The sequence below is a fragment of the Propithecus coquereli genome, unplaced genomic scaffold (assembly GCF_000956105.1).
Source record: "Propithecus coquereli isolate 6110/MARCELLA unplaced genomic scaffold, Pcoq_1.0 Scaffold167, whole genome shotgun sequence".
NCBI classification, from domain to species: Eukaryota; Metazoa; Chordata; class Mammalia; order Primates; family Indriidae; genus Propithecus; species Propithecus coquereli.
The window spans coordinates 3,750,110-3,761,747 of record NW_012141302.1 but is presented as its reverse complement, the minus strand read 5'-3'; positions in this window follow the sequence as shown (position 1 = coordinate 3,761,747).

Genomic DNA, 11,638 nt, shown 5'->3' with positions numbered 1-11,638 from the left:
AATAATGGACTTCAAGAAATAATTAAGCTTTTTAAGTTCACAGAGTCCTTAATACAACCAATACCAAAACCCATTTTGTTTATGTCTTAGCAGGGACAATTTTATCTCCGCCACCTGCCACATCATGTTTTCACTGCCTAAAGAGAGGACCAGTGTTTTATATATGTAATAATATATATATGTAAGCATATATTTTTATATAGTTATATATAGGAGTCCTTTAGTTACTTTTTCACATTATAATGAATAGGCAGCGTCCTACTCTAGCTATACTGATTGTACCTATGTTACCTGTGTTAACCCTGTGTTAATCTCTGTCTCAGGGTGGCACTTACGTAAGTCAACACTTAAATGTTTTATTAACAATCCCTGGTTTAAAAAGAATTATACATTTTCTCTTTGATATTTGATAATTTTAATCTTAGAAGTCAAACCCTTTTGCAAAGACATGATATAACTTTTGACTATACCAAGAGCCTCATTATTCTTATTTATGGACTAAAGTCTTGGTAGTAGTTGCGTAAGTTTTTTCTCCTTAAATCATTTTCTCTGGGCCTTTCATTCACTGGGATTGGAAGAAAATTGTTGACAGGTAGACAGAACCCTGTGAGGCAAAAGCATAGAAAATGACAAAAAGTAGTCGCTAGTCAGTCAACAAGAGATAGAAGCAAGGAGCATATTGGCAATAAGTGGGCACTACGGTATGCCTAGAGAGAATATCTCACTGTCCCTTCCGCCCTTAGGCAACCCAAGCAAGTCAGTTTTTATTTAAAATGGCTTGTTCTCATTACTTATATATAACTAAAATCATATCCATTACCCCTGTGCCTCCATCCTCCCAATCATTTATTCTCCTTTATTCTCTGTTTCAGTTAATTACATTACCATCATCACCCAAAGCTAGAAAACTGAGTCATCATAGCACAACTTTTCCCTGTTTTCCCATTTTTAATCTTCTTCAAATGTGTTCTTAAATCCTTTTCATAGTTGTGATCTCAGTTCAAAAGACCTCAACATTTCCACTGGAATCACCATAACAACCTTAAAATTGGCTGTCTGGCTCACATTCCACTTCCCACCCCACCTCTATCTTGCCACCCGCCCCCACCCCAATTACCTTTGTTGCACAGTTCTTTTCATGTACCTTCTCTCCTTTAACTGCTTTTGATGGCTGCCCAACGGATAGAATGAATTTTAAGCTCTTTATAAGTTTTTCTAGGATCTAGCCCTAATCACATCTCTGATGACACGCTTGCCTATAGCAAATGCACACCCACCCACGCCTGAAGAGAGATTTCTGACCTAAGAATGAGTCAATGAGAGCTTTACTTGGAATTTAGAGGAGTTTCCTTATACATAGAAAGGATAGAAGGCTGTCTGTATGCTGGGATTTTAGAGCTATAATTTATCTTTCCTTCTTGATAAAAGTTAGCCCATCTTAAGGCGTTGTAAAGAGAAATATCTATTCAGGGATAGGAACAGATACAGCCAGATTGGTCTTCTCTTTAGTAAACGAGTTGGCTTGTTTAACTATATAACAAAATGAAACAAGTTTCTTGTTTCACTTTCAGAAACTTTCACATATTAACTTGTATTTTGAAATTCCAAGGAAAGAATTTAGAACACATACTGCCCAAGCATCTTGGAGTATGGAATACTATATTCTCAGAACACTGCTTGCTTAACATCTCTCAGATCCCCCATAACAGAGTGTGGCAGATGCTTACATATATCGTATTCATATTAAAATTCAGATTATTTTTTAGAAGATGGGTTTGGATAGGAGGAAATAAATGAAAATGATAAAGCAGAAAATACAGAAACCTGGGATTATGAATTATGTGCATTTGAGGGGGAGGAGTACAATAGTTTGAGAAAGTGGTAGAGGTAGGGTACATGACTCCAAGTCAGGAAAGAAGAAAGGGGACTCAGGTACCTGAGCTCAAACTCCATCTGCTTCTTGTACACCCTTTTCCTTAGAAGGTTAATTTGAAACATGCTAAATATCAATGAAGCATTATTTAGAGCAGAAGAATGAATATCTCACATATAAGTAAAAGTCAAATATTGACTTTTTCTCCTAAGTTAAACAGAGGTCTTTCGACATTATCACAGAATAGATGCATTAGGCATGGATACTAAAACAAAAGCTCTAAAATATTCTTGTAATCTATAAGATCATAGCAGCTCTTGTAAGTATGAGGCATTAATAGTGAAGGATAAAAATAAATTCATTATGTGAATTATCCATTAAATTTCTCTGTCTTGCTCATTTGGAATATTTTTCTTACTAATGTCAATATCATTTACATTAATAAATATACCTAGAATCTTCAAAAGAAACAAATCAAGAAGTTAGGTTAAACATTTGAGCACTATTGAAATCAACTTCATAGCTTTCTAACTTTTAAAGCTTCCATGTTAACACCAGGGAGAAAAAGTGAATATTGTTCAATTGGTTTCTTTAAAATAAACTGAAAGTAAAAACTTAAACAAAAATTTTGAATATACAATTTAAGAATCAATAGGAAAAGGCTTGAGTTTAATATTCAAGCAGGATAAACTAAAGGACCAAGTATCGCAATTGTTAGGGATTAGCTCAATAAAGAAAAGTTCTGAATTCTCTAGGAACTTGAATAAATTCTGGCAATTTCAGGTTTTACATTTCAGAAATAACTCAGCCCTCATTATTTTCTGCTTCACAGCTTCTAAGTGGGAAGAATTTAGGTCAGAGTTGAGACTGAGTTAGTTGTGGTAACTGTCAACAAATAATCTCTGCCCCATATTTCATTCCTTATGAAAAATAAATGAGTGTGTGGTAAGAAAATTGACAATCTTATGGAGACAAGAATCTGTTAGCACCTGTATTTGCATTTAAAAATTACTTTTGAAGAAATGATAATGGGCTTTCTACATTCTTCCCAAGACATTAAAGACAGCAATACAGGGTATTCTGTCTCTCTAATAATTATAACTATATGTGAATTTCCTTCTTGACCTCAACATAGGTGAAATCAGCTCCATGGAGGAAAAAACAAACTGTAATAGAAAATGATTCCAATTAAGCACCACTCTGAAAATGACCCTTTAAACTTGGCACTGTCTTCTGTTGTCAAAAACTATTTGTTTAAAACATCCTGAAAGTACTATAACAACAAGGACTTTACGTTTACATCACTCATGGCATCACAGTCAAAGTCAGTGTCTAAAATAACGCTTCATTTTCTGCTCCAACTGATTTTATTTTTCTTTGTGTGGCATATAAAAAATTCCCTTCATTTGGTTAAAGTCACATTTATTTGCATTGGAAAAAATCTTTAAAAGATAAGAAAAATGTTCTGTGAAAATCTTAATGCACAGAGACAGAAAGAAGGGACTCAATCTCAGACATCACTGTGAACTTCAGGGCACAGAAAACCTCTGATTTGTCTCAGATTTAGTTGAGGCTCCACCTCCGGTAGAGGTATAAAGGAAAAAAATTTAAAAATGAAAATACAATATGTCAGATGGTACTGATAAGTATGGAGAAAAAAAGAAGAAGGGAGATGGATAGTAAGGGGCAGGTGCTATTTCATTCTGGAAGATCAAGGAAAGCCTCATAGAGAAGATATTTGCGCAGAGATCTGAAAAAGCTGAGAGACTGAGCAGTGTGACTATAAAAAAAATCAAGAAACCAAAGTGGAAAGAGTTTCAAAAGGAAGCATGCTTGACAGTTTGAGCAGGTCAAGGAAGCAACACACTGTTGAGCACTACACAGGTTGTATAATTTCCTTTGGTCACAAGGTTAGAATCTAATTTTAGAAGAGAGAAGAAGGGAAACCTTGCTGAAAGAGAAAAGATAAATAGTTAGAAAATAATTGTATGTATTAGAGAATGGAGATTGTACCGAGTTGAATATTGTCCCCCCAAAATTCATGTCCAATCAGAACCTAAAAGCATGATCTTATTTGGAAATAGGGTCTTTACGGATGTAATTAGTTAAAATGATATTATACTGGATTAAAGTGGGCCATAAATTTAATAACTGGTGTCCTTACAAAAAGGCCATGCATTATGAAAATCAGTATGGAGATTCCTCAAAGATTTAAAAGTAAAGCTATTAATACAATATGATCCAGCAATCCTGTTACTAGACACATATCCAAACGAAATAAAATCAGTATGTCAAAGCAATATCTGCACTCCCATGTTCATTGCAGCATGATTCACAATAGCCAAGATATGGAATCAACCTAAATATTCATCAATGGATGCATGAATAAAGAAAATGTGGTATGTATACACAAAGGAATACTATTCATTCACAAAAAAAAAAGAAGGAAATCTTGTCATTTGAGACAACATAGATGAACCTGGAGGACATTATTAAGTGTAATAAGCCAGGCACAGAAAGACAAATACCTTATAATCTCACATATAGGTAAAATCTGTAAACGGTGAACTCATAAAACTAGAGAATAAGATGCTCGCTACCAGGGTTGGGAAGGTGGGAGGAGGAAGGTTGGGAAGGTGTTGCTTAAAGGACACAAAATTTCAGTTAGACAGGAGGAATAAGTTCAAGAGATCTATTGTGCAACATGGTGACTATAATTAATAACAATATATTGTATTCTTACAAATTACTAACAGAGTAGATTTTATGTCTTCTCCCCACAAAAAAATGTTAAGAATGTGAAGTAATGGATATGTTAATTAGCTCGATTTAGCCATTCCACAATGTATACATATTTCAAAACATGTCATACATGATAAATATATACAAGTTTCATTTGTCAATTAAAAATAAATTTTTAAAAATTGAGGAAAAAAGAACAGAGTGACAACAGAAACAAATATTGGAGTAATATATCTACAAGCCAAGACATGCCAAGCATTCTCAATACCCACCAGAAGCTAAAAAGAAACAAGGAAGAATTCTTCCCTAGCATCTTTGGAGAAAGGCTGGCCCTGCTGACACCTTAATATATAATTTTTAGTGTCAGAACTCTGATAGTTTCTGTTATTTCTATTATTTTTAGCCACCCAGTTTATGGGTTTTTTCTCTAACAGTAGCCCTGGAAAACTAATACCAAGATCCTCTTGTTTTATATAAGATGCCCACATTCCAGGTTTCCCTTTCATGCCAGTTAGCACATAAAGCCGGTGCCCACCAGAATCCTACTGCTCAAAATGTCCTGCCATTTAATTGAGAAGAGGGTGCTAAGAAGATAGCACTGGCTTCAGTTGAAGGGAAAGCAGGACAGCAGCACTGTCCTACTGTACAACTTGGTCTGAGCTTACCTCTTGTATATTCTTCCAGCGCTGCCAATGAGTTCAAATAATTACTGTAGTGTTTGGCTGTACATGCCAAAAACCTGGTTTCTTTCCCTAAAGCAGCTGGCCATAGCCATTCATCTTAATAAAAGTTGCCCAAGACCCTCAGTGCCTGATCAGAGATTAAATGTTTTCTCTGTTCCCAGAGGGCATCTGCATGTTCAGGCTTCCTCAGCCCTTCTCTCTCCATGTGTGTCGGGACAGTCCTTTCATTAGATGTCCTTTGCTTGCACAATCTCTGTACTAACTCTTCTTCCACTACAGTAACTCAGCTATGGTGCCCAATTCATCAGCTTCTAAGAACTAAATGGGGAGGGGTAATGGGAACCCTTTAGTTTCAGCATATACACCATTGCTAGGCGGGGGACTACTGGACCACAGGGAGCCAGCGTCTTCTCAGCTCAGAGTTCTGATCATCAAATCACCTATGGAGAGGTTTTTCATTGAGAGATAACCCAAAATTTGCTTTTAGCAAGTCCCATTCTGGCCAAAGAGGCAGAGATAGCAATTCTAGCTTTGTCACCTATGTGAAGAGCTTGAGGAAGATTCTACCCATCAATCTCTCCACAGAGACTACAATCCCCAAAATGTTATCCCACAAAATGTGAGGGAAGTGCCCCAATCCCTGCCTCCCCGAGTTCCACAGGAAGACAGGAATGAGCACAGGTGAGTAGCCTCTGAGGGGAGAGAAGGATGGATGGATCGGGGTAGAAGGTCCCAATAGCTCAAGACCCTGCTTTAGTGCTGGAAATTCACTACTGAGGACTTAAATCTTGTTCAGCTGAGGCTAAATGAACTTCTGAGGGCTAAGAGTTGTACCCTAGCATCAAAGAATCCTGAAGTGGCTACAGTTAGGCTGAGGCCTTTTGCTCCTGTATGACACAAGAGGAAAGGGAAGCACAATTACAGACCCTGAAACTAAAATGGTTAATCAGGTTTGGGCCTATTCTAAATGTCACTCCCATGCAGAAAATCATGGATCAGCCTAAAGGAAAAGCTAAATTAAGACTGTAATAGCCGCATGGTGTGGGTCATTCGGATATAACAAACTTAAATTATTTCTCTGTAGCTTCCACATTTTCTAGGGAGAGGTTAGGAAGAACTAAAATATCATTTCCATTTTATTAACAGGACCAGAAAAGGAAGGTGATCTCTCAAATGAGTCACTAGCAGAGCAGATATGCTTTTGTATCCAGACTCTAACTCAAATACAATAGATAAAGTCCTTTTGAAATGCCTATGCCTCATCACCATTATTGAATCAAGGAAAGGGCAGATACCACCTTCGGAAGTATAATTGATTTTTTTCCAACCAAACAGAGAGAGAGAGGGGAGAGCCCAACCCTTCTTTCATTAGTTAATGTGGAATAAAGACAAATTTGATGTGAAATAGCTAAGAAGGCACCTGGTTCCTGACCTCCCCTCCCGGCAATGAAGTCATGGAAAAGGGGTCATATTACACAGGTTAAGAAGAAAGCCATGAATACAAAGGTTTGTCCTGTTTTCCACTTGAAATTATAGAGGAAGCCAGTTTCACAGTGTTCCCAAAACAATCTGGGGTAGGAACAGAGTTAGGGAGATGAAGTTCTGACCTCTGGTGGGTCTCACTGTTGGGCATAAAAAGTACTGGCAGGGTCTTGCGGGGAGGAGATCACTCTCAGTGAGAGAAAAGTGACAATTTATCTGAAATCTGCAGAGTATACCCAGTTTAAGGATCAAACAGAAGTTACAGCTGGGCCTCAGAGGATTTTGAGGTGAAGCTATGTCAGGAGGAGGGACCCATGACCAGCCTGAAAAATAATTGAACAAACAGGAAATCCCTGCTACAGTCAGAGGATGCTAGTGGGACCCTCAGCCGCCAGAGAGAATAGGGCCATTACTGCAGGGATCAGAGGAGCCAGAAAAGAAAGTCTTACAGATACAAATGTTGAGATGTGAACTCCCTTCCATGCTGCCAGAAAATCACACAGGTCCCCCCAACGCAAACATCACCTTGGAGACAAGTAAGGGAGGAGAAAATCTAAAAGACTGCCTTATTCAAAAGAGACAAATACCTGAAGAAACAGAATTTATCAGATGGATTGAATTTAGTGTCATGGGTTATTTATTTACTTATTTGCCCTTCTTTCCCCTTGCACTTCAAGAGCACATCAGATTAGTGAACAAAGAAGCCACATTGTGACTGCACATCAGGGCATACCTAAAGTCGATCGAGATCATCATATGTGATAATACATGAGCAACATACCAACATTTCTTGTATCACTACAGAGTGTATCGAATTCTTCAAGAAAACTCTGTCACAGTGACCATTTACAGATTTCATTCCATACTTTCAGGAAACTAACAAACCAAAAATAAAGGTGAGATAAAAAAGCTGTTGAAAGCAAAAATTCAACTTCCAATTGCCATATGGATAGGGTAGGAAAATAAGGAACTACCTCCATATTTCATTCTAAATGTTACTCTTAATTGCTGTGTGATTAAAACCATGTTAACAAGCATTTTATACAAAATGAGCTGTTCACAATGAAGCATTGTTAAGACTTAAATGAGTAGGTCCAATTTCTTGAAGATCTGTGCTCCCAGAGGGTAAGTAATTCCTAAATACAGTGCCAAATTTAAACAGTCTTTCTGACTTAGGGAAAGAGATCCTCTGAGCTTGAAAGGAGCATGAGATAACCTACTTGGAAGACCCAGCAACAAATTTTAAAGAGTTATTTTCACAAATATCAACTGATAGTAGAAGTAAAAATTGATGAATTACACATTAAGTGCAGTGAATGTGCTTTCTATATGTAAAATTCTTGTGATTTTAATCAAATGATTGATGTACAATAGATTACAACCTATATATATTATAAGAACACTCATGTTTAAAGTATATGGTAATCTGCAATATTTAATCAGCTATTTATTGTATGACTCGAATATGATAGGAAAGAACAGAGGGTTATTTTACATGATATATATAGAATTTCCATTAGGAGAGGTACTTGGCTATTCCACATCTTTCCCCTTAAGGCAATACAAATGATCGTGCTACAAAAATGTTACAAATTCTAAATTAAATGGTAATATAAATTTGGGATTAAAAACATCATGGAAATATAAAATCTATGTAGAATGTATTTTAGTTAAGAGAAATATCTACTGCTTGAATACATCTAGGAATGTAAGCCTCTCTAAACTTCTATGCATTCATTATAAAGTAAATGGGAAATAGCTCATATGACTCTAAACTTTTCATGTGCACATCATGTCCTGTTCTTGCTGTGAACTCAGAACCTAGCATCAAATTTCACACTTAAAATTAAATGCAAAACAAATATGTGTTGACATAATTCTATTTATCTTTAAAGGAAAAGATTTCTTTTTTAAGTATCTATGTATACATATATCTCAAAATTAGAAACCTTTTCCCAAACCTATTAATTTGTCATGGCTCATCTTAAAGCAAGACTAATATGGATTTCTTAAAACTAACAATTTTTAAATGTAAACCCTAATTGAGCAATCAACTGGATTTCACAACATATTAATAAATACAAAGATGAAGATACATTAAAACAGATCATAGAGCTTTTGTTTATAAAGCAGTCTTACCCTTTGAATTTTTACTTTTGAAACAAAAGTTATTCTCAGGCATTGCCCTGCTCTGTGTCTGTAGTGTGCTAATTTCAGAAACAATCAGCTGCTTGCATCTCCTCCATGTGCCTGCAAATATCTGTAGGTGTGAAAATGTCATAAACAAGAGAAAAAGTTCCTATATTAAGCTCACACCTTACTGTGAAATGAATTAGATCAGAATATGAAAATCAAAATTTCCATTAAGTATTTTCTGCAGTCAGGTTATTGAAGCCTTTATTGTTTTTGATGTAAAGAATTTTAGATAAACAAGAGGCCCAGTCTTGGAAATTATTAGGGTTTTTTTACTGTTGGTTTTGTTTTTCTTTGGAGCCAACAAAGTCCACCAGCTTGCTTCTTTATTAACTGAGGTGAGAAGTAAGAGAAAGAAAAAAAGAAAAAAAAAAACCTCACATGTTAGAAAGGAACTCCCCTCCCTCATTACATTGAAAATTAAATTAACACATAGAGTAGAATCAGGACATGTTTGTTTTTCTTTTCAAGTTTGCCCATATCATATCTGCTGATGTTGAGAGTTGTGGTAACTCCAGTTAGTTGTCTTGGCAAGGAAATTTTAGGACCAAAGGAAATCTGTGATATTCTTTTCTTATTTCCTAGTTTATCTTTATATAAAAATTATAAGAAAAATGCTTCTAGTCTTTTGTTCACAGCAGATGCAACTTAATCTACTTCTGAAGATTTATTAATAGAACCTCTAATAAATAGACTGCATAAAACTATTAAAAATGAAGAGAACAACAAAGCAAAGAGATTATTTACAATTAAACAAACAAAAAAAATCACTTCGAGAAATGAGTCTTTGCCAGGGAAGCTGGAGAACTTGATTTCAAGTTATGAACAAGAAAAAGAAAAAAACTTCTGGAACTTCTAGAACTACCAAATTTAAACACTTTCATATGTCTAGTTATATTAAGTTACTGGATGTCAATTTATAAAAAGGAAATATGATATAACAAAGAAATGTGATGTCATCTATTTCTGCCACCTTGGCCTCTGAGTAAATGCTTATGCATCATATTTTGGGGAAAACACAAAGTCTAGAGAACATTGGGAAAAATATATACATGTATTTGATAGAAACCCTCCCATAGTCTCTCTTCTTACTGCAAATATTAAATAATTAAATTTATTGGAAAAATTGATCTGGGGTTTATCTGTGTTAAGGAAAAAAGTAAAAAGTAAATTTGTTATGAAATCACATTCTCTGAAGGAAAGAGATGACAACTTCCTAGTCAAAAAATTGGTTACAAGCTTAGGCTTTGGTATCAGAAGTCCTCAATTCAATTTCAGCTTCCCACCATCACTGGTAGTCTGATTGTGGGAAAGTTTCCAAAGTTTTCTAAATTAGATTTTCTGCTTCTTCATGAGAAATTGTTCAAAAAATAATACTTTCCTCTTACAGTTGTTATGAAAATGATATTAGATTGCTTATGTAAAATGTTTTGCATAGTACTTAGCACATAATACATTTATTTCTATTATTGTGGTAAACAATAATGGATAACTGAGACCACAATCATTGTCTAATCAATCATTGCTAATACAAAGGCTTATATTAAAGGCCACTATGAATTTTTTCTTATAAAAATATCTGTCATATTTGTCTGTTATGACTCCCTCAGGGTATAGTATTATAATCATAAGTACAATAATTATTATAAAGATGATAGCTAGCATTCATTGATACTGGCTTAATGGTAGGGACTCCTCTAAGTGTTCTAACAGCTTAAAATATAAAATTTCACAACTACCTTATGAGGTAGGTACTGTCATTTTCTCCATTTAACTAAAGAAACTGGGCCTCAGAGACAAGAACTAACTTAGCCAAGGTCACACACCTCATCGGTTGGAACCTAGATTGTTTGAAAACCTAGGTAGACTGTTTCCACAACTCATATATACATCCTATGTCCAAAATTTCTTGCAAGACAAAACATTTATTTTAAAGTAGTCAGTAGGGATTTAACTGTACAATACCCAGTGTTGATCACAATCACACAGCTGAATCACTATGTACTTTTAAAGCTATTCAACCTACAGTGTTCTACTAATCTCTTTTAACCTAGGAATCACTTCAGGCTATGTTGTTCACTAACAAATATAATTATCTTTTAATTGCAGCAAGAATCATGTTAAGTTACTACATTTACTTTTTTATTTTATTCTAGCTTTAAAAATCTTGGAAGAGGATGCTAAATTGTTTAGACATTACAAAGCCAAATGCAATTCTGACTCAAGCACACATACTCACCTGCACAAATTTATTTATATACCTCATAGATTTATGGATAATACATCTATAAGAATGTAGCCCACTTTAGCTGTTCATAGAATCAGTAAAGTCCAGAACATGTGTATTAAAAATTATGTTTAAAAAAGTCTGTTTATGCTGTTTCTAAGATGAAATCTATGTATCCATTAAGTTAGGATAGAAATTTCTTAGAAACGAATTTGAACTTATACTGTGAATCTTGTCCTTCAAAACTTTCTGAAACTCCCTGGTGACTCATGGACTAATATGATATCCTGAAATTCTAATAAAACTATAAGGCAATATTGTGCAATGTCTAAAAGCTATTGGGTTTAGACCAGATAGAAAGGATGAGATTTCCAGCTCTATTACTTCTTAGGTTTGTGATTTGGGCAATTTATTCAATCATCTGTAAAACGGGAATAA